Raw genomic sequence first — 22,143 nt, forward strand, 5'->3', positions numbered from 1 at the left:
TCCAGTAAACCAAATTTAAAAACTAACAATTGCTATTTGCATTAATAAACTATTGTCAAACTTTGGTTTTAATTTTTCTCACAAGTTTGAATCTTCAGTTGTTGAATTATATTGTTTATCTCTGGCAAATGAAATGATAGAAATACATTTCTCCCTCCCTATTCGTGGGGGTTGGGGGCAGAGCCGGCCCACGAATAGGGAAAATTTGCAGATAACTTTTAGGCCGGCTCTGACCCAACCCTGGACCTTACCTGGTGGTCTAGCGGTGATGCGGGGCAGGAGTGATCGTCCTACACTCCTGCCCCGTGCAGAGCCGTATTGTGAGTTCCCGTGGTCTCACGAGACTACAACAGGAACTCCCCTGTTGTAGTCTTGTGAGACCGCAGGAACTCACAGCAAGGCTCTGCACGGGGCAGGAGTGTAGGAAGATCTCTCCTGTCCCACGTCACTGCTAGACCACCAGGTAAGTTCCATGCTCCTGGGGTGGCTGCTCGCCTCCTCCGCCTCCAATCACCCGCTTCCGAATGCCTCCCTCCTCGCCAAGTCCCGGGGCCATTTTTTTCATGCAGGCTGCCAACGAGTGATTCTCGGGGGGGGGGGCCTGCGGAAAAAACCCCGTGAATAATCGAAACCGTGAACATCGAAACCGCGAATAGGGAGGGGGAAGTGTATGTGGTTTGTTGCGTTTGAATCAGCACCCCTTTGATTACTTAGCCAGCTGAATGACTTCTCCCCCCTCCCCCCTTTTTACAAAGCCGCAATCGCGTTTAGTGCAGGCTGGCATACTGAATGCTCTCGACGCTCATAGGAACTCGGGAGAAACGCATCAGCATTCAGTGCACTGGCCTGCGCTAAAAACTGCTCTCGCGGTTTTGCAAAAGAGGGGATCTATTTCTAAGACTTGGCCCATTTCTTGGATTATGACACATATCATAATATCAAAAATAACAACTCTTAAGACAATCAATCAGCCTCATCCAATACAAATAAGCAGTATATGAGTATCTGCATGAGTATCTTAGTATAAGCCTTTTGAAACAGATATGTTAATGCACCGATTCATACCCCCTCTTTTACAAAGCTGTGCTAGCGGCTGCCATGCGGCAACATCCCCGAAGCCCTTTAAATCTCTATGGACTTCGGGGCCGTTACCGCAGCGGCCCACGCTAAACGGCTTCGTAAAAGAGGCCCATAGTTTCATTTTGCAACTTGCTTCAAGCATTGCTGCTCTTAATGTACATAAAGACATGCTTATGCTCTCTGGCTGCTACCCGACAGCTACATTTTAAGTGAGTCTTTGCTACACGTTCAGAGATGAATTGTATATTTATCTCTGAATTTAATGAATATGTTGTAATCTGTGTTTTTGAAACTGCATTTTCATTTATTCTAAGAAGCTATGGGTGGTTCTGCAGGCGTAAAAGGGTGGAATACAGGTACGAGATTAGATGAGCTATGTACAAACACTCCCTTTTACAACTGTGAAAAGGGCAAGAGGAAAATTATATGCTGCATCTTGCTTCTCAAACCAAAACAATAACAAAAAATATTCCGCCCATGCTTCAGGTCTGCAGGAGCTCTCCTCTACCAGCATTTACTGTCCCAAAAAAACCCAAAATCCATCAGGCTATCTGTGTGTGGCTGTCAGCAATTTTATAGTGGAATATCATTTTATTTGCATGTATGGATTGTGAAAACAGATTATGAAACTTATTGAGTGTTCTGTCCTAAGTATCTGTTGTTAATTAAATCTGGACATCTGTGGCATAACGATTGAATTTTCTTTTTAAACTATGCAGTCTCCAGTTCCGTGCATAATCCCCGATCTACCGAGAGGCGTGCAATGTATTCAAGTTACAAGCCAGGGCATGCCAAGAGCATATTAAATCAAGATATCCATTTCATGATCTATTAGCCGCATTTCAGAAATGTGAGTGAAGGTCTAAGTGTAAACCAAGGTGTGCTTTTGTTTCAAAATGGCTTAGGAACAGCAAGGCTGTTTTGGTTCATGCTCAAAATTTAAAAAGAGAAATAAGGCCTTCAGTGTGATTGTTCCAGTGAACAGGACCTAAGTGCCCTGAAGATTTATAAGAAAAAGCAATAGTAACTGCCTTTAGGTTTTAAAATGTAGCTTTTCATCAATAAATGATACAATTTTGTTCTAGCACAGAGGTGGGCAACTCCAGTCCTCAAGGGCCGGAATCCGGTCGGGTTTTCAAGATTCCCCCAATGAATATGAACTGAAAGCAGTGCATGCAAATAGATCTCATGCATATTGATTGGGGAAATCCTGAAAACCCGACTGGATTCCGGCCTTTGAGGACCGGAGTTACCCACCCCTGTTCTAGCACAATGGTTTAACTGAGTGGAGATTGGAAGTTTTTGGGTGGCATCTTCTTTTTATTCTTTTTTTGTTTGTTTACAATGTGAACCACTTTGAATGGACTTGTCCACAAAAGTGGTATCAACCCTGATGATGTACGGTAATTTGCAAAATGAAGAGACTGCTTAAGGTAGCTCTTAGTTTTGATGCTACGGGGCTCAAGCAGTAGCAGCTGTAAGAGGATGAACATTGGTTGGCTGTTAGTGTGAATGGGCAGCACTTAGGGGCTGATTCTGCAAATGGGCGTCCCGAGTGTATGCGGCGGCAGGTGTCCCACCGCCAAATGGAAGTCAATCAGAACTCTCTGGTTTTTTTTTGTTACAGGTCTAGGGCACATGTGTCAAACAGAAGGACCACAGGCCGAACCCAGCCCACCTGGTAATTTTATGTGAACCTAGGCAGTGCTCCCTGCCTTGGAGTCATGATCCTGGAACTTCCCCTTCTCACAGCCCGGCCCTAAGGCTCTGGATGGTCCCCATAGCCCAGCATGTCTTTCCTCTTCTCTCCACACTAGTCCGATGTCGCCCTCATCTTGCAGGCCTCAGCAGTGATTCAACAACATAACCTGTGACTCCCCTTCCTGCTTTCCATCTGCCATGGTCCACTCGGGCGGAAACAGGAAGTTGTGTCATTTGGAGACAGACCACGTCAGACGGAAAGCAGGAAGGGGAGCTGCGGGAAACGTTGCTGAATCACTTCCGAGGCCGGCAGATTTTTCAGCGTGACAGAAGGTGAGGGTGACATTGGACCGGCACAGAGAGAAGGGGGAGAACATGCTTGGCCGAGGACTAACTGGTATTTTAAGTACAAAGGGAGAGGGTATTAAAAAAGTGCCAGATTGGCTTGGGGGGGGTGGGGAAAGAGCTTATGGGGCCAGAAACAAAAGACAGAGAGAGAGAGATGGTGGGCAATGGTCTGAAGGGAGAGAAGTTGGACCTGGGGAGGAAAAGGGAAAGAGATACTTGAAGAGAGAACTGTTGAGAAGAGAGAGATGGTGGACCTGGGGGAGGGAGGGAAGCAGACAGGTAGGGGGAGAGATGGGATGGGGAAGAGAAAGGGAGAAAAATTGAATCTGGGGATGGATGGGAGGGAGAAATGTTAAGCCTGGGGGTGGAAGGGAGAAAGAGAGAGATGCCGCATATTTTTTTTTTTCCTTCCATCTCATTGTTCAGCATCAATTTTTATTGAAGTGAGCATATCTAGTACAGGAATGTCTATTCTCCAGCCCTAATCAGTTAGTTTCTGCATTTTTACATTATCATTGGTTAGCGCAGGATTACCACACCTACAAAACAGGTGTCGGCAAGCGCTGTTTTTGTGTTACTTTTCTTTCCTTGGTCTAATTCTCTGCTTTTTAGTGTTTTAAAAAAAGAGTTTAATTGCAATATTTGGATATATGTATTTACATATCTATGGTTTTTATCATTCAATATCAAGGTAATTTCTTCTTTTTTATTTTTGTTGAAAAGCAGCATAATTTGTGTCATCACTATTATCATTTATTATTTTCTACTTTTTAGTGAGTTTATGATGTATTTATATTTATTTATTAAAATTTTATTTAAATTTGTAATATTATAATATATATGAACGTTTTTATGATATCTATGCATGCATTTAGGCTTGATTTGTATGCTATGGCATTTATTTTACATTCATTTTATATGTTTTTTTGTTTTATGTGGAGGTTTTCTGATGTAATGTCATGTTTTATTACACAATTCATTTTTAGACTCCTGAGGCAGGACTTTTGAGGCCGAAACACGATCGTGTCACATCTGTTTTATAATTAAAGGATTGAATACCATCTGATCTCCTTCATTGTTTAAAATTTTTTTTTATGGCCCACAGACGAACTAAGGCCACTTTACCACAACTTAGTAAAAGGACGCCTATATTATTTTTGATTTTTCTACACAATGCGAATTGCTTTGAAAATCTGATTTTCTTGGGAGTTTGAGGACTTATGAAGGGCTCTGAATGAAAGCCTCGTGACTGATTAATGACAGATTCGTACTGAAGTCCCTTTTCTTCCAAAGTTTATGAATTTATGATTATTTGCTCCCTTAATGGTCTGTGCATTTGCTCACAAACTCAAAGGGAAAGTGGGATCAGTGATCCTAGGGCTGTCTTGTTCACTTCCACTTCTACACATTCTACCTCTTTCTATATAGAAAACTAAACAAGGTTGACCTTTATAGTTAACCGTGCTTTCTGAAAAACATGACAGTTTTCTTTCTGTTCTTTTTTAATTAGAGAACAAAATGTAATCCAATCTTAACTGTGGTTCACATTCTCCAGGGTTGCAGAACACAAACGTTTTCATGTCCTCTAATCTCATTAATCAGTGTGTATGCTGGTGGTGTTCCTTGCTCCAGGACATTGGGACCAGGGGAAGCAAATAAAAGTAAGAAAAGGGAGAGAGAAGACACAGAAGAGATGAAAGGGAAGGAGGTGGAGCAAGAAAGTGGGATGAAAAAGGGAAGTCGGAGTGGAAGTAGGTGGTGGGCTGTAGTGGTAGAGAATATGACACACAAATACACACTCCCCATTTCTGACTCCGTCATGCAACCATATTCCATGCCTCCAGGGGGTGGATGCCAGAGAAAGGAGGGGAAGTGGGAAGTAGAAGAGTAAGGTTATCAGCCCCACCCCTAGAAACCTTGCATCCCTGTTTTAACAGCATTTTTAATGACTGTAAGGGCCAGACATGAAAAAGGGAGGTGGAACTAAGCTTAGCACAACTGTTCTCCAAGCGGGGCCTTCTCCTCTCTCCATCCCTCTCCATGATTGAAACATCATGCGTAGCTCTTCATATAAGACCAGGGACCACCTATTCTAGAAGGAAGGGGAAGGGAGAGAGATGCTTTTAAAACACACACACACACATACCCCTTCTGGCAGCTTTCAATAAAGTTCAAGTTGATAGTATTGTTTCATAAAAGCCCAATGGACAGGAATTATAATTGAAAGTTGGAGAGAGGATCAGAAGAATTTGGTTTTGGGAGGTTATTTTTTAGTGAGATGGTGATACATATCTCAAATATTTTGTCAGTACAGGTAGCAGTGTTAAAATCAGTAGCAGAATTCGGTACACTTGCAAAAAAAACAAACAAAAAAAAACCAGAGGGCAGCAGCACCCACAAGGGGCAACTCGTTTATTAGGTAGGGCAAGAGGTCTTTATGCACCATAAACTGAAATGCTACTATTTCTACACTTATCACACACCCCCAGGAATTGTGCACCGCCCAAAAAATGAAAAAATGCAAAAGTAACGTTTTTAGCAACGGCCGTGGCAGTAACAGCTCTGACACTCATAGGAATTCTATGAGCTTCGGAGCTGTTACCGCGGCAGCTGGCGCTACAAATGCTAGTGTACTTTGTAAAGGAGGGGGTATATAAGAGCTATACCAAATAGCACAGTGTCTCTGAAACTGTGTGCCCCAGCACAATGGTGTGCCCCAAAGAGATTCCAGGTGTCCCTTCATAAGTATGCACTAGACAGATGACATATGTGTCAGGTCTGCAAGCGTCTGTCAATATTATGAGCATCTATGTGCATAAGGATACAACCACCCAGACAAGCATCATTCTTTGACGTGATGATTGGTCCCTGAAAACTAACTCAAAGTAATTTTAGTTTTATTTTTCGTGTAGTAGTTATCCTAACTTGAGCAGCAAAGAAATCAAGGTTTTATTATTATTTGGATCTTTGCGAACTTGGATTTTCAGCTCTGACAGAAATTAAATTGAAAAAAAAAAAAAAAAAAGAAATCGACTGCAGATGGTAGATGAGATGTGCTTTTGTTTGTCAACTATCGAGCCACGTTTTGAATTAATTTGATCTCAAAAACAAGCACATCCATTGCATTTCTATTCTATCTACTTTAGTTTCACTGTTGTTACAATTACTCGTGACTTTATATAAATATCTCTCAAATTTAATTTTTTGTTTGTTATGCAGTTTTATAATTTAAATTATAATGTGCCGTGAAAAACTTTTGCTCCATTTAGTGTGCCTGTGCTTAAAAAAAAAAGTTTGAGACACACTGAAATAGCGTATTTTACTATGGGGTGCATAATAAAAAATAAAAAAAAAAGTGTCCTAAATGACTACCGTATTTTCACGCAAATAACGCGCACCCGTGTAAAACGCGCACACGGGTATAGCGCGCAGAAATCACGATATGTACAAAAACTTTTGTATACCGCGCTCACGGGTATACCGCGCATGATGCCCGACGCTCCTTTCGCCCGCCCTGACTTTCCGTGCGCTGTCCCGACTCTCCGTTCACCCCCCCTGACTTCCGTGCACTGCCCTGACTTTCCGTGCGCTGTCCCGACTCTCCGTTCACCCCCCCTGACTTCCGTGCACTGCCCTGACTTTCCGTGCGCTGTCCCGACTCTCCGTTCACCCCCCCTGACTTCCGTGCACTGCCCTGACTTTCCGTGCGCTGTCCCGACTCTCCGTTCACCCCCCTGACTTTCCGTGCACTGTCCCCCCTTGAAGTCCTGTCCCCCCTTGAAGGTCTGTCCCCATCCTGAAAGCCTGATGCCCCCCCCGACGTCCGATACATCCCCCCCCGGCAGGACCACTCGCACCCCCACCCCGAAGGACCGCCGACTCCCCAACAATATCGGGCCAGGAGGGAGCCCAAACCCTCCTGGCCACGGCGACCCCCTAACCCCACCCCGCACTACATTACGGGCAGGAGGGATCCCAGGCCCTCCTGCCCTCGACGCAAACCCCCTCCCCCCAACGACCGCCCCCCCCCCAAGACCCTCCGCCCGTCCCCCAGCCGACCCGTGACCTCCCTGGCCGACCCCCACGACACCCCCACCTGCCTTCCCCGTACCTTTGTGTAGTTGGGCCAGAAGGGAGCCCAAACCCTCCTGGCCACGGCGACCCCCTAACCCCACCCCGCACTACATTACGGGCAGGAGGGATCCCAGGCCCCCCTGCCCTCGACGCAAACCCCCCTCCCCCCCCAACGACCGCCCCCCCCAAGAACCTCCGACCGCCCCCCCAGCCGACCCGCGACCCCCTGGCCGACCCCCCCACCCCCCTTCCCCGTACCTTTGGTAGTTGGCCGGACAGACGGGAGCCAAACCCGCCTGTCCGGCAGGCAGCCAACGAAGGAATGAGGCCGGATTGGCCCATCCGTCCTAAAGCTCCGCCTACTGGTGGGGCCTAAGGCGCGTGGGCCAATCAGAATAGGCCCTGGAGCCTTAGGTCCCACCTGGGGGCGCGGCCTGAGGCACATGGTCGGGTTGGGCCCATGTGCCTCAGGCCGCGCCCCCAGGTGGGACCTAAGGCTCCAGGGCCTATTCTGATTGGCCCACGCGCTTTAGGCCCCACCAGTAGGCGGAGCTTTAGGACGGATGGGCCAATCCGGCCTCATTCCTTCGTTGGCTGCCTGCCGGACAGGCGGGTTTGGCTCCCGTCTGTCCGGCCAACTACCAAAGGTACGGGGAAGGGGGGTGGGGGGTCGTGGGGGTCGCCAGGGGGGTCGCGGGTCGGCTGGGGGGGCGGTCGGAGGGTCTTGGGGGGGGGGCGGTCGTTGGGGGGAGGGGTGTTTGCGTCGAGGGCAGGAGGGCCTGGGATCTCTCCTGCCCGTAATGTAGTGCGGGGTGGGGTTAGGGAGTCGCCGTGGCCAGGAGGGTTTGGGCTCCCTTCTGGCCCGATATTGTCGGGAAGTCGGCGGTCCTTCGGGGTGGGGGTGCGAGTGGTCCTGCCGGGGGGGGATGTATCGGACGTCGGGGAGTCGGCCGGACAAGAGGGCTTGGGCTCCCTCTTGCTCCGATCGTGGATGCGGGTGCGGGTGGGAGCGCGTGCGAGCGGTCGTTCGGGGTGAGGGTGCGAGCGGTCCTGCTGGGGGGGTGAATCGGGCGTCGGGCGGGGTGGGAACTATGTTTAAAAACTTTTGTATACCGCGCTCACGCATATAACGCGCGAGGGGTATGCGCGGTAGGTAAAAACGCGTATAACGCGCGCGTTATATGCGTGAAAATACGGTACTTGGACAATCAAAAAGCCTGATCATCCAAGTACCCATAACCAAAGCTGGTTTTAGACATATCTAAAACCAGTTTAGGCCTTCCCCCTGCCACTAAACGCACAGAGAGAAAAGAGGCATGTTTAGAGGAGGGGAAAGGGCGGGCGGTGGGCGGGAGGTGGGCCGACATATACCTAGGCGTGCAGCAGGTATAACCAAAACCTTAGGCAGGTTGTCTAGTCGGCACATACGTTTTTGACTTAGACAAAGTCAAAACAGGTCTAAGTGCCGAAAAAGGGGCCGCTGAGCTGATGGTGGCTGCTGCGATCAGCTCAGTGGCCCCAGCAACCTGCCTACCCCCTACAGCAATGATCGTGGCAAGAGATGCCTCATCTCCCCTACCACGATGCCATCACTCCTCTACCTGAACTGCCAGTGACCCGCAGCAGGAGAGATGCCCTATCTCTCCTGCTGCGGGTCGCGGCAGTTCGGGTAGAGGAGTGATGGCATCACGGTAGGGGAGATGAGGCAGCTCTCCTGCCACGATACATCACCCCCCCCCACACACACACAACATTGGGGGGGGGTGATGTATCGAGTCCAAGCCCTCTTGTCCCACCGACTCCCCGACAGCATCGGGGCAAGAGGGAGCCCAAGCCCTCTTACCCCACCGACTCCCTGACTCCCCAACAGCATCGGGGCAAGAGGGAGCCCAAGCCCTCTTGCCCCATGGCACCCCCCAATTATGATCAGGCCAGGAGGGAGCCCAAGCCCTCCTGGCCTCTCACCCCCCACCCCCCTACACGATTGGGCAGGAGGGAGCCCAACCTTTCCTGCCCAGGCGGACCCCCTACCCCCCACTACAATATGGGCAGGAGGGATACCAGGCCCTCCTGCCCACGACACAACCCCCTCCCCTCGACACAACCCCCTCCCCAAGGACCGCCCCCCCCTGCCGACCCGTGACCCCCCACCCCCAATCCCACCCCCCATACCTTTGAAATGTTGGCCGGACGGACGGGTGCCAAGCCCGCCCGTCTGGCAGGCCAGCCAGCTCCAGAATGGGGCCACAGGTGGGGCCTAAGGCACCTGGGCCAATCAGAATAGGTCCGGGAATCTTAGGCCCCTCATGTGGGCGGGGCCTTAGGCACATGGGCCAGGTTAGAGCTGTTTCAGGAATTTCTAGAAGAGTATAGTTTTTATTTCTTTATTTCTTTTCTGAACATCTTGTATTCTGGGGTAGTTATCAGTAAATTGGAGATCTGGTTATCTAGTTTTGCTGCTTGGGTGGCCATCGTATAGTTTCTTCCATTTAACTTCTTTGATTGAGGGGTGTGTGAATGGGGTGTGTGTTTTTCGATGAGTGGTTGAGGTAGTTTGGATGAAGCGGTTGTTCAGGTAGGTTGGGCTGTCTCCATTTAAGGTTTTAAATAGCATACTGTAGAATTTAAATAGTATTCTTTCTTGGGGTATAACTAATGGGCAGACTGGATGGACCTTTCAGATCTTTATTTGCCATCATTTACTATGTTAAGCAAATCCTTTCTGTAATTGCCTATGTCTAACCATATACGTGCGTACTTGACTTGTTATGCAACTATTCTATAAAGGGAAGTAGGTGCCTATTTTCCTTTCTAGAATAGTTATGTACCAGGTGCTCTCTGGGCATCTAATTACAGATGCAAATTTCCAGAATTATCTCCTGTATGAAGGTTAAAAACTCTTTCAAAGTGAACTGGTCTTTCAAGATAAAGAGTCAACCAATACGCCTGAGTACTTTGGAAACATAATGACAAATAATGCAAAAGAAATTGCCTAATACAGCTTAGTAAAAATGCCCTTTATGTCCTAGGGAAATTAGGCAACGTTTGCATGATTCTCCAGGTCATCATAAATAATGCACTAAATTCTGCAAGCACAAAATCTCTCTGGCGATTCCCTGGAGCGTAACCTATGTGCACAAGTGGTTTATGGTCCCACAATGCAGTTTTACAGTCAGCATGTCCTGTACTCACTTTATGTCTTGACAAAATGATTTCACATAAACAGCCAGCTCAGCTTCCACAAGAGAAGGTCTGTTTTTGTTTTAATTTCCAGCTGTTTATTATTGTAGCCGCCTTCCTGCCCAAATCAGTCTTACATTAAATTCATTTGTTTTGGTAAAAGCGTCCAGATCGGGACCGGTTTGACACCACATTCCACACTCTGTACTCTCCACTGGCTCAAAATAACCCAGTCCAGGCCAAAATCTCAGTTCTGAACCAAAAAGATGTACTTAAAATAAGAGTCTTTTAGCAAAAGGGACAAAGCCGCCAACAATAGCAGAAACTATAGGGAGAGACAGAAATTTTTTTTAAAAATAGCATCTAACACTTATTGTCACTTATTTTCAGAACTCTCCATTTTTCTTTGAACATATTCAGAGGGTGATTTGCACCCCCCCATCCCCTTAGGAACACCTCTGTCAGTCTCTTTCTTTATAGATCCCACTTGGATAGCCTTTGTGTCCCTTCCTGTTTTCTTCTTTGAAGTGGCAGTGGGCTGGAAAGAGAAGGCGTGGCCTAGTCATTAGAGCAGCTGCCTCAGCACCCTGACATTGGGCTAGATCAGGAGTGTCAAAGTCTCTCCTCAAGGGCCTCAATCCAGTCGGGTTTTCAGGATTTCCCCAATGAATAGGCATGAGATCTATTAGCAAACAATGAAAGCAGTGCATGCTAATAGATCTCATGCATATTCATTGGGAAAATCCTGAAAACCCGACTGGATTACGGCCCTCGAGGAGGGACTTCGACACCCCTGGGCTAGATTCACAAAGCAAACCAATCGTGTACCATTCGTTTTGCGACCCCCCTTTATGAGCAAATTTCCCTCTGGTCCCATTCACTAACCTCTCCAGCGATTCGCTTCAAATCTGTGTATGCAAATGAGGAGAAAAGCACGCAAAATAGGCAGGGACGCGATTCACAACACAAATGTGGGACACCGATTGGGCTGGCTGATCAAGAATAGAAGCGACTGCTTGGGACCAGTCTCACAGGTCTCTGCCGACTCTCCTGCTCCATTGCCATACTCTCTGCTTGTGTAGGAAGAGGTTTCAGGCACCGGGGAAATCGTGCGGCTCCTGTCCCTGCTCTGCTCTCTGCCCTGAGCTCTGCTTTGGAGCCGATTTCTAACCAGAGAAGACAGGAAATGTGACTCTCTCTGCCGCCTTCCCTGCAGTGCGAGCCCGCAGGTTTAAAGCGGAGCTGCACACCGCAGTGCAAGCCCACTTTAAACCCGCGGGCTCGCACTGCAGGGAAGGCAGCAGAGGACAGGAGAGTCTGGGCAGCAAGAGTAGGGCTTCTTTAAATTATTTTTTCCCTCCGATGTAATTATACATAGCATCTGCAATAGATCTGCCTTTCGCATTTACTCTAATATCTGGCTGTTCAGTAGTAACAATCCTGTTTGGCTCTCTTCGGTTTGCTAGTAGCTGTCGCATTTCAATGGTCTGTGCATGCGCTGGGATCGCTATCGAGCGTTCCGGGCAGGCAGATGGGGGCATTCCTCCGATCGCCCTCATCTGCATATTGGGGTTTCGAGAATTCATCGGACCTGCCCGGATCATCTAGCCCATTGTGAGTTTGATTCCCACAGCAGCTCTAGGCAAATCACTTAACATTCATTGCTCCAAGTGCAAAACAAGTACAGTATTCCCCCAAAATTCACAGGGGGTTCCGTTCCAGGAACCCCCATTAATTTCAAAAAACCGCAAATGCAGTTTTTCGCCTGTCAAAATGCAGGGGAGGCAGGGGAGGCAGGAGAGGGTAGCTGAAGCGCTGGCGGGTGAAGAAAATCACTCGCGGTCTGCTCCAACCGCCTCTTCCTGTAGTAAAGTCAGGCTACACCAATCAGGAGCTGCTTTGAAATGCAGCTCCTGATTGGTGTAGCCCGACTTTTCTACAGGAAGAGGCGATCGGAGCAGACCGCAAATGAGCGAATCCGCAATTCGCGAACCGCAAATTCGCGGGGGAACACTGTACCTGTCTAAAATATGTAAATTGCATTGATTGTAACCACACAGAAAAGGTGGTATATCAAGCCCCATCCCTTTTTACCCATTCCAGATTAGAATGACTCGAGCAGTGTTATCGCAAACTGTATACTGCCCGAGATTCCAGGTGTGCCGCGAGATGCCCGGGAGGAGGAGAGGCGCTGGCTGACTGCCTACAGGACTGCCTCTCACGGTGAGAGGCACATCCTGTAGGCAGTCAGCCAGTGCCTCTCCTTCTAACCGCGTCTCTTCTCTTCCGGCACCTCCCACTGAAGGCTCAGGGCCCCGTCTGGAGGCCCTTCGCGCATTGTGTCGACATCCACACACTTCTGGATGCCCTCAAACTGCGACCACCGCGTTTAGTGTGCCGCGGCTTCGCAAAGTTTGCAAGACACTGGGATAGAGTATCAAAGCCAAAGACCCTTTTTCTCACTCTGTGGTACAATAGCTGGAGAAACAGTACCAAAGACAAAGTATTCAAACAGGAATGGAGTTTAATACCAGTCTTCCTCCAAAAGGGATCTCCTCCCACCATTATTTCATTAGTCAGGAGAGCCCTCCCATTTTTATTTTTTTAATTTATTTCATTTGATTTATAGCCTGTCCTCCCCAGAAAGCTGAGAACGGGTTACAAGGTAACATACATAATAATTAAACAAACGAGATACAAACAATTAAGACAATACGGGCTATAGTGGAATTCATCTAATACAGTTGTTCATCCTAAATTAGAGATACAGAACAAGGATTCATAACCTAAGGATAGTTCCATCTTGCATTATCAATTCCAGAGATTTGTTAAGTTTTTCATATGGTCGACAAAGGGACAAAAGGAAGAGATCTCTACCACCACAGTTTATATGCCCTGGAAATACACTGCACAGCCCACCCAAGGAACAGCTACAAAAGAATAATAACAATTTATTTTTTAACACTACTTCACTAAGTTATTATAGGGAGTTACATGGTATTTATATCATGCCCAAAAAAATAGTCCTCCTCTTCAAGAGGCAAAATGTCAAATGAAACTGCTTCTTTCTCAGTTTCTACTTTTCGATGCAACCCATTTTTGAGGCTTAAAGCAAAATCTAAAAAAGGCTCCTGACTAAACCTAAATGCTACAAGATGATCTTAAATTAGGTTCCTTAAAGAAGGTAATTAGTAGGCTAATTACTGCATGTGTCTGTTGAAAATGTACTGAGTCACAGGGAAATCACTGAACTAGGTCCAGGACCATTAAGACTGGAAAAGCTTTGCAAAGAAATGGAAGGTATTTATTCAAACCTAATTATTAGTATAATGTCTCTGGAATTTCTTAGCTATTAATCTATAATCGGACACCTTTTTTTTGGGGGGGAGGAGATATGTATTATATCGTTAATTTTATTCACGATATAATACATCACTTAAAATCAAACACAGTAGCTTAACTTAGCAATTAAAATAATTCTTGCTCGCTGGAAAGACTTTTCAAGAGTTGAATACATGGAATGGTGGAATTTAGTCAGTCTAACTGCTAAGTACGAGAGAGTGTTTGCGGAAAGAAAGGGATGTTTGCATATTTTTTTTAAAAGTTTGGAATCCCCTCACAAAATATAGCGAAATATCACATTTAAAATGAATTTTTTTTATTATTATTTTTTTTTGGGGGGTGGTAATGCCTGTTTTTAAAAAAGTGTTCCAGAGGCGATCCCAAAAATTATAGACCGGTGAGTCTGATGTTCGTGCTAGGCAAAATGGTAGAGATTATTATAAAGAACAAAATTACAGAGCATGTACATAAGCATGGATTAATGAGACAAAGCCACCGTGGATTTAATCAAGGGAAATCTTGCCTCACCAATCTATTGCATTCCTTTGAAGGGGTGAATGAACATGTGATTAATGGTGAGCTGATTGATATTGTGTATTTGGATTTTCAAAAGTCATTTGACAAAGTACCTCATGAAGATCTTTTATCCAAAATCCTTGAGGACCAGGCATATTTCGGTTTTTGGAATTTTTCAGTTTTCAGAACGGTAACATTAAGTCAGAAAAAGACAGACCATAAGACCATAACATTGCCATCAAACATTTTTTATTTCAAAATAAGGCAAACTTCAGGCACGTCAAACACAAACTTATCTGCACTGGCTGACATGTCCCTGCCTCAAATTTTCCTGTAGGACAGATATTAGAAAAAAAAAATATATATAGGAGTGCACCTCCCAACAATTTTGCAACACTGACAACGGCTGGTGAACGAGCACCATGTTGTTTACGGAAAGAGTGTACGTAACTGAGGAGAGTTGCACTATTCACAAAGGGCCCCTTTAACAAAGCGCCAACCACGGCTTCGTAAAAGGGGCCAAAAGAGCACACATTACTGGGGAAAGAGTTCCAAACATTAAACACTTCAAACACAAACTTGTTCCAAACAGTCTTTAGTCACACAGTCTTTCTTGGCCAAAAACATCTAACATGCATCATTTTAGGTCTGTATTCGCCTATCTGATGATGGTGCAGGAACAGTGACAGTCTTTTTAAAGACTTCTTCCAGTGTCATCTGTCTAATTAACAAAGGTTTCTGTTTCAGAAGTCCCTCTTTGACTAAGTAGACTACTATAATCTCATGCTCACTGATAAATGCATATTATTCGATGCTAGCAATTAACTGGTCATACATTTTCACCATATCATCTATAGGGATTATTTCTCTGATTTTCACAAGGTCTTCATTATCACTACTATCCTCATGCATTTCTTTATTTAACACCATTACAGCAATCTCACCATCACTGAAGGAATGCACAACAGGTGCATCTTTGTCAATATTCAGAACTTCATTAATATCAGCTCCTCTGGCTTATTAACATTTTCAGATGATAGACTTCTGGCATAAGCAATGAGGTTTGATATCATCATAATTTCATCACTAACTTGGAAACCTTCAAAATCTTCCTTTACAGGTTCATTTTCAATGAACATTGTTGATAGCAAAAGTTTTTGAAAGCATTTTTTAAATGCTGATTTAATTATATAATTCCAGGCACTGACAAGTGCATAAATGAACTCCTTGTGAAAGTCTTGAATTCTTATGCCTCTGTTAATTGCATCAAGCATGCAATTTAGAAAACTGTCTTTATACTTGGTCTTCATGGAACATAACATTCCTTGGTCACAAGACTATAGGGCACTATTCCTTGACCTGGGGGCCACCGCGGGAGCAGACTGCTGGCACAATGGACCACTGGTCATATTGGGTGGGAGGTAAATGGCAGAAACATTTTTCATAAGAACATAAGAACATAAGCAGTGCCTCCGCCGGGTCAGACCATAGGTCCATCCTGCCCAGCAGTCCGCTCCCGCGGCGGCCCAAACAGGTCACGACCTGTCCAAATCACCAGAAGGGGCCCCCATGCCACCTTGGTTTCCTATTGCGTCCTATCTTCCCATCAAAGTCCTAGCCCTCCGGTCTTGCACATGCACGACCTGGTCGGGTTTCTATACTTATTTTCTGGTTAGTTTTCTCAGTATCCCACGATCCCTTTATCCCTCAGGAATCCGTCCAGTCTCTGTTTGAATCCTTGTACCGTACTCTGCCCAATCACGTCCTCCGGTAGCGCATTCCAAGTGTCCACGACCCTTTGGGTGAAAAAAAAACTTCCTTGCATTCGTTTTGAACCTATCTCCCTTCAGTTTCTCCGAATGCCCCCTCGTGCCTGTTGTCCCCTTCAGCCTGAAGAATCTGTCCCTATCCACCCTCTCTATGCCCCTCATGATCTTGAAGGTCTCTATCATATCACCCCTGAGCCTCCTTTTTTCCAGAGAGAAGAGCCCCAGCCTATCCAACCTCTCGGCATATGGGCAGTGTTCCAGCCCTCTTACCAGTTTCGTTGCTCTCCTTTGGACTCTCTTTGGACTCTCTCGAGTACCGCCATGTCATTCTTTCACAAAAGTTCTTGATGTGGATGTGCAGAGCAGTTGTCTAGAACTGGTAAAACTTCACAATTCTTTTCCAATTCAGCTTCTCTAAAATGAGCTCTTGCTGCTGGCACAAAGTGCTTATGGAACCAATCACTAAATGTTTCTCTGGTTACCCATGCTTTCTTGTTAGCCTAATAGTTCATAGGTAGATGACGTACACCTTTGAAACATTGGGATGCTGTTTTTTCCAATCACTGCCAACTCTAATTTGTGTGTGCCCACAGCATTGGTACATAAAAGAACAGTTACCCTGTCCTTTGTGTCCTTATGGTGCTTCTTCATCAGCTGATGTCAATGTTTTTCTAGGAACATAGCACCAGTAAAGAGCAGTTTCATCAGCATTGTAAATTTGTTCAGAACCAAGGTTTCCATCAGATATCCTCTTAGCAAATTCAGCTGCCTTGTAATCAGCAGATGATTTTCACCACAGATTTTGAGATATTTAATACCATGGCGCTTCTTAAATTTCTGCAGCCAACCTTCTGAATATTCACACTCGCGGTGAATGTTCAGTTCTTGATGGTACTTTTTGGCTTGCTTCAGTACAATCAACCCAGTCAATGGCATGCATTCTTGCCTTCTTTGCCGAACCCACTCAATCAGTACCCAATCTAAATCTTCATTTTCTGCCCTATGCAATGCTTTTCTAGTTTTAATTAATTTCTGGTCATCACTCTCATTGTAAAACTTCAACAACTTATATGCAGATTCCACTCGGAAAGATATCTCTTTGCTACTTTCCAGCCCTCTAACCTTTTCTGCTTCTCGCTGCCACCCTGGAATCTGCAGCTCTCCTCTTTCCAGCCCTCCGACCTGAATTGCACAGAGATCAGGAGAAACCCTTGCATCTGCGTTGGTTTCAGTATGTGTTACATCAAGGAAATTAACTACTCCCGGTTTACATCAAATTTCGTTTTTCAGAATTTCAGATAAAGGATCTTGTATCTGTATTATGTTCTCTGCACCCCATTTGTTTATTACATTCTGTAAAAACATGAATATCTTACATAGCATACACATGCGCAGAGATGGGGAGGACTCTCACTTAAATGTATAACTTATAGAATGCTATAATTGAGATTATTATACATGTGTATCTAACCTGATATATGTAGTCCAAAAAAGGAAAGTAGACTCCTACTTTACTTTTAGAATAGGTGTCTAAATATAGGTGCATAGTTACAGAATTACCCCCATCTTGACACGTACACATGCGTCATAGAGCCTTGTCTAGAGCTGTACCAAACAGCATTTTTCTATTCAGCCAAATACGAATAATGAAAAAAATTATTCAGCCGAATATGAATACACAATACAAATAATGGGTATTGAGCTTTAACACAACAAATAATAAAAGCAGGAATGTGAAATCTGAGATCAAGTGGAGGAGTGTGTGGTGTAGTGGTTAGAGCTACAGCCTCAGCACACTGAGGTTGTAGGTTCAAACTCTAGGCAAGTCACTTAACCCCCCTTTTATGAAGCCACGTTAAGGTTTTTTATCGTAGGCTGCAGCGGTAAAAGCTCTGACACTCATAAGATTTCTATGAGCGTTGGAGCTTTTACTGCTGCAGCCTGTAATAAAAACCCTAGCACAGCTTCATAAAAGGGGGGTATTAATTCTCCACTGCCCCAGGTACACTTGACAGACTGTGAGCTTACGGGAACAGATAGGGAATAACTGATTTGTAACCCATTCTGAGCTCCTTTGGGAGGAGGGGCTAGAAAATCAAATAAATAAATTTCAGTAGGATTTAACAGAGTACAGCCCCATTTTATCCAATTGAAATCGCTATTCTATTCAATCCTTCTATTGAAAAAACACATAAAACCGAACTAACCCAATCAGAAATGTCCCAAGCATCACCTGCAACTACTCCATATGTACTTCTAATACCCATGATAATTAAAATGTAATCCTTAGCAACGCAAAGAAATGTACAAACTACTCCCTAAATACTTCTAATGTCCTGACAATCCATATGTAATCCGCCTTGAACCGCTAGGTTATGGCGGAATAGAAATCCCTAATGTAATGTAATGTATTCAGCTAATAATGTATTTCACGCACTATTCAGTGTGAAATTAAATTAAATTAAATATAATATTTGGTACAGCCCTAAAGGCGTTTTACCATGTCTTTTGAAACCTAGTCCTTGAACGGACATACTGTACGAGAAGGGAAATGCACCAATCTCCATTTGCACACTCATGTATGTCTGTTGGGGTCTGGGTATAGGCAAGTTAGTGATTCAGCCCATGAAATTGGGCCAATGAAAATCACTCTCTATAATAACCGGTTAAGTGATCTGGTCAACTTTAGGATACCGATTCTTTCAACAACAAATTAAGTGAAATGTCAGTGCTACCCAATTGAATTACAATGGCACCTTCAGCATGCCTCTCACCCTGCCTCCTTTTAAGTGGTTTTCTTTTGGCCAAACATCCTGTTTCCCAAATTGAGGTTAACCAGTTCTCAGTCCTGAAATTTTAAAATTTCATTTTTTGGCAAATTCCTGCAGGTAACATAGCAAATCGTTTCAGTACCAGCTACTATCATTTAGGTAACCATTTAAAGCACACCTATGAGGAGAGCAAATTTAATACAAAAACAGCCAAACCCCTCTATAACATAATCATGCCACTAGTGACAACATCATAAAGGTTTAAAAGATAGGAGGCCATCACTTGGTCAAATAACCAGCAAATGACAGCTCTTTCCATCACTGTTCAAGAATATGCCAGAATGTCACAGAGGTAGACACATACTTTGCCACAGAACTATCTGTTTTAAAGGCAACATCACTGGTTTGCCATCTACAGCGTCCATTTTACCTCCCAACCTGAGTATCTGTGCCCCTAACTACTCAAATATTAGTGTCCATACAAACTGAAAAGAAGGGAAAGGGATTGGGGCTTGCATACCACCCTTTTGTTGTTATACAACCACATTCAATTTGAGTGCAGGTACTTATTTTGTACCTACTTCAGTAGTCTCTCTAGAACAGGGGTGGGCAACTCCGGTCCTCAAGGGCCAGAATCCAATCGGGTTTTCAGGATTTCCTCAATGAATATGCATTGAAAGCAGAGCATGCAAATAGATCTCATGCATATTCATTGGGGAAATCCTGAAAACCCGACTGGATTCGGCCCTCAAGGAAGGACTTTGGGGACCCCTGCTCTAGAACGTGTGCATTAAAAAACAGATAGGGAGCCTTGCTGGTTAGATTTGTTAAATTTCTTTCAGCTGGACCACTGACATTTCTAGAGCTGCTGGAATCGAGGGAGTTAATGAGAGCGATACAATAGTATAATGCAGGGATCTCAAAGTCCCTCCTTGAGGGCCGTAATCCAGTCGGGTTTTCAGGATTTCCCCAATGAATATGCATTGAAAGCAGTGCATGCACACAGATCTCATGCATATTCATTGGGGAAATCCTGAACACCCGACTGGATTGTGGCCCTCAAGGAGGGACTTTGAGACCCCTGATAATGCAACATACACAAACCCATCTATCATTTATGGGCACGGTTTTTAAAACGGATGTGCAAAGGGCACAGAGTTTTGTTTTTGGTTCATTTGGCTCAGTTTTTGCGCATTTTTCTCAGTTTCCCCACATTTGGTTTTAATTTAAAAAAAAAAAAATGCTTAACTTGCATTAAGACTTTTAGCAAATGTTACTCAAGTTAATGTTTATTAATTCATTGGTTAGCATGCATAAAATCAATCTAGTGTCCTTTTACTAGGGTGCACTAAATGTCGTGCAGCCCACTGTAAATCTTTGAGCTGCGTGGCACATCATACAATCTATTGCACGCTTTAAGACTTTATTAAAAGCCTATCTTTTTTCACAGACTGTATGAGCTCTTGGATAGTGGCCACTGGGGGTTGACCTTTGAAGACGACAGCAATAAAGATAACTAAATATGGATAGTGGTGGATGGTATGAATGGATGACTAAATTATGTATGTGATCTTTCCTATATGTTGTTGACATTCCTTTCATTTATATTTTATTAATTTTAGATTTGTAAGCCACTCAGGTTCTTGGATGGTAAAAGCGAGATATCAAATTAATAAATAATAATTTGTTAGCATGCCTTAGTAAAAGGACATCTAATATGCACTAACCAAAGCCCATCCCTAGTTCTAAGCTCTGTAGCATGCATGGCTCACTAGGGCTTGGATTTGAGAAATAACTTCATTGCTTATACTGTATACAGGTATGCTTTATAAAATGCAAAAACCTGCATTGAACAAGTATTACTTCTACAACTTCAACCACACTGTAATTTTTGCCTTATTATTTCTCTTTGGCGAATGCTATAAGGATGCTAGGTTGCATAGGGAAAGGTATGGCCAGTAGGAAAAAGGAGATATTGATGCCTCTGGTGTGATCTCATTTAGAATATTGTGTACAATTCTGGAGGCCGCACCTTCAAAAAGATATAAAAAGGATGGAGTCGGTCCAGAGGAAGGCTACTAAAATGGTGTGTGGTCTTCGTGATAAGGCCTATGGGGACAGACTTAAAGATCTCAATCTGTATATTTTGGAGGAAAGGCGGGAGAGGGGAGATATGATAGAAACGTTTAAATTCAAAAATAGTATAAGAATGTTATTAGCCAAGTGGTGGGGGTACCCCCTAAAAATTAATTTAAATTCAGTGGAGAAAAAGCCTCAACTACTAATGATATGTAGACGGCAACCCAATGAGTTTTTTAGCCATTCTAATTCTGTATCATAGGCAAAAAAACTTCACAAACTTTCAAAATGTAATTTTTCAAAATGGAAAATCCAAGCGCCATTCTGAGCTAAAGAGTGAACGGAGCAAGAGAGAACGGGAACCTCCCTGATGCAGCCACTGGTTGGCGAAACAAGAGCCTTGTTGGACTTTAACAGCTAGTTCCTTATCTTCATTCCAACGTTAAGTTCGCTATAGCAGGAAGATCGATTTGCTGAACTGAGCATGAAATGCTAATTGTTGACATCGATGAAGATAAGTGGATTGTGTCTCTTGTTCTTTTTCCTTTGTTCCCTGTGCACAGTGGTGGAATTTTTCCCATTTTGAAAAATTACATTTTGGAAACTTTGTGGAGTTTTTTGCCTATGATATAGAATTAGAATGGCTAAAAAACTCATTAGGTTGCCGTCTACATATCATTAGTAATTGAGGCTTTTTCTGCATTGAATTTAAATGATTTTTCAGGGGGTACCCCCACCACTTGGCTAATAACATTCTTATACTATTTTTGAATTTATATTTTGTTATTAGTATTAGTATTCTCGAGAAACGTTTAAATACCTACATAATATAAATGTGCATGAGTTGAGTCTCTTTCGTTAGAAAGGAAACTCTGCAATGAGAGGGCATAGGATGAAGTTAAGAGGTGATAGATAACATGTATAGTAATCTCAGGAAATACTTTTTTACGGAAAGGGTGGTAGATGCATGGAACAGTCTCCTGGAAGAGGTGGTGGAAACAGAGACTGTGTCTGAATTCAAGAGGGCCTGGGGCAGGCACATGGGATTTCTCGGAGAGAGAAAGAGATAATGGTTTCTTCGGATGGGCAGCTCTATGACCTCACAATGCAGGTGCAAACAGCCTTAGCCTATAGTAAGAGGAGATGCAAATGTTAAGAGCCTTAGCCAATAGGGAGAAGAGGAGATAGTGGATGCTACAGATGGGCAGACTAGATGGGCCATTTGGCCTTTATCTGCCGTCATGTTTCTATGTTTTCTATGTTTCTATTTTGCACTACAATGA

The 22,143-nt window shown here is 44.4% G+C and overlaps 1 protein-coding gene across 1 annotated transcript in view; it reads right to left on the minus strand.

Moving 5' to 3' along the window:
* Positions 1-22,143, minus strand: part of LRRC1 (leucine rich repeat containing 1) — a 234,210-nt gene that overhangs the window by 123,730 nt on the left and 88,337 nt on the right. The gene's annotated exons all lie outside the window — the stretch shown is intronic.

The sequence above is a fragment of the Geotrypetes seraphini genome, chromosome 3, assembly GCF_902459505.1.
Source record: "Geotrypetes seraphini chromosome 3, aGeoSer1.1, whole genome shotgun sequence".
NCBI classification, from domain to species: domain Eukaryota; kingdom Metazoa; phylum Chordata; class Amphibia; order Gymnophiona; family Dermophiidae; genus Geotrypetes; species Geotrypetes seraphini.